The sequence below is a fragment of the Aplysia californica genome, unplaced genomic scaffold (assembly GCF_000002075.1).
Source record: "Aplysia californica isolate F4 #8 unplaced genomic scaffold, AplCal3.0 scaffold00982, whole genome shotgun sequence".
NCBI classification, from domain to species: Eukaryota; Metazoa; Mollusca; class Gastropoda; order Aplysiida; family Aplysiidae; genus Aplysia; species Aplysia californica.
In genome coordinates, this window is record NW_004798252.1 from 103,827 (window position 1) to 106,086 (window position 2,260).

Consider the following 2,260-nt stretch of genomic DNA (forward strand, 5'->3'; position numbering starts at 1 on the left):
ATAGATAGATAGATAGATAGATAGATAGATAGATAGATAGACAGATAGATAGATAGATAGATAGAGATCGATAAATAGATAGATATGAAGAGAGATGGATATATATATATATATAGATAGAGAGAGTGAAAGATAGATAGATAGATAGAGAGAGATAGAGAGAGAAAGAGAGAGAGAGAGAGAGAGAGAGAGAGAGAGAGATAGAAAGAGAGAGAGATGAGAGTTGGATAGGAGAGAGAGAGAGATGAGAGTTGGATAGGAGAGAGAAAGAAGGAGAGGGAGAGAAAGAAAAAGAACCTAACCAACTTCAAACATGCATAACTTTGGAACAGAGATATAGTTTTTAATCAAATAAAGAGCAGATTGTTCAGAACTGAGTGCTCCTCAAAAAGTAAATGAAATTTTCACCATGCGACTGTTTTTTTTTCAAATCGCACCACTTGTTCTTGGTGCCAGTTCACTTGACGGTGTACTGCGATAATTCGTTCTACCTCACTGACCGCGATATACCCGTGCTGTGTCAGTTGGACAAGGTGGGTTAGGCCGGTCCCAGAGTGGCTCTATAGGTCTGACCTTTAGCTCGCCAAACGCACGCCCTCTGCATGTCAGCACAGCCGTACTGTGCGTTGGCTTCTGTGTGTGAGTGAGCGCCCTCTGTGTGTCAGCACAGCCTTACTGTGCGTTGACTTTTGTGTCTGAGTGGAGACCCTCTGCGTGTCAGCACAGCCGCACTAGGATAGAAGCACACAGGCCTACGAATGTAAACAAACAGTCGAAATTAGATCGACCTCTCGATTCGAAATTTTAATGCAGGATAACGTGCATTTCTTGGGATTTTGTGGTCAAGTGTTGATGCTAGCATCTATATCTAATAGTAAAGCACCTAATAATACTTACTTCTTGCTGATTTTGATGATCTGTGAAGAAATTCAGTCGAAAATATAAACGAAGCGAAGCTGCGTGTGACACATGTCCGACGTGTTTTACAACATTGTTGAATAGCTCGTCTGACGCGTCGTGCAGCTCAGCTGACAACAGACAGACCATACAGCGACGCTGCTCAGGCACACGCTACGTTCATTTGCACGGTGCTAGCTAGGCGAGCTACAGGTCAGACTTACAGAGCCACTCTTAGGGTTTTCTGGCGGGGGCTCCAGTGGCTAAATGAGTAGTGAGTTTAGACTCAAGCATAAAGTCAAGTAAGTGTCGTTGACACAGGGTTTAGGTGGGTGGTCACTGGGGTGTGCCCTTGAGTAAGACACGACAACCCTAGCTCAAAATACTGGGCGCCGCACAGTGGCGACCAGCAATGACATGTTCTGTATTAGTGTAATATCATGCAGTTATGTATGTATATGTGTATGTATTTATGTGGGTATTTATAATTATTTATTTATATGTGTGTATGTATGTTTGCCATTGTAAACCAAATTGCCCTTCTGGGATCAATAACATTATTATTTATGTTATTTTTTATTTATTTATTTAGATTTTTAATGCGGCTATTGACCATCCCAAGAAGCCTGTATAAAATACGTTGACTATTGTGGGTGGTACCGGATTGGAAGACCATTAAGTAGAAAACAGCGGGAGGTTGGCAGGTGCTCTGGTGTGGTTTGCTCCTTCTTTCCTATCAAACATCTGTCGTCCCTTTCTCCCCTCCTTCTATTTTGTGTTTGTTACTCTCTCGTAACACCTCTTATCTTCAGCACCTATATGACCTTATTGTGTTGCTTACTCTTTTTTGAAGTGTCAGTGATAACTTCCATCTTGCCGGGCACCGTCGAGGCCTGTGGCAAACTAGGCCTATGACGAACTTGGCCTGTGACAAACTAGCACGCTTAGCTTTACTCAAACAGCTAAACTTTTTACCCGCCCACCTTTGTGCCTGGAGTGGCATGGATAATGAATTATTTCGATGTGTGCCCTTCTAACATACTGACTCATAGAACAGACAGCGAACGAATTTTCTCTATCGGGTGCGCCAAGTGTGCTTGTGTGAGAGTGTATGACCTCATTAGTGTCACTTTCAGCTTAAATAGTTACAGATTTTGGAGGGTTTGAGTATCAGGAAAGGTCGTTGAATTATCTTTACTTGTGTCAAAGCATCAGTTTTTAACAAGACCCTCTGCAGTAACGCGAGAGAGATAGAGATAGATAGACTGATAGATAGATAGAAATAGAGAGCGAAAGAGAGAGAAACGAAGAAAGAGAGAGAGAGAGAGAGAGAGAGAGAGAGAGAGAGAGAGAGAGAGAGAGA

The 2,260-nt window shown here is 42.5% G+C and overlaps 1 protein-coding gene across 1 annotated transcript in view; it reads left to right on the plus strand.

The window, feature by feature from the left end:
* The window catches only part of LOC101849170 (natural resistance-associated macrophage protein 2), a 75,469-nt gene that overhangs the window by 51,811 nt on the left and 21,398 nt on the right, over positions 1-2,260 (plus strand). The gene's annotated exons all lie outside the window — the stretch shown is intronic.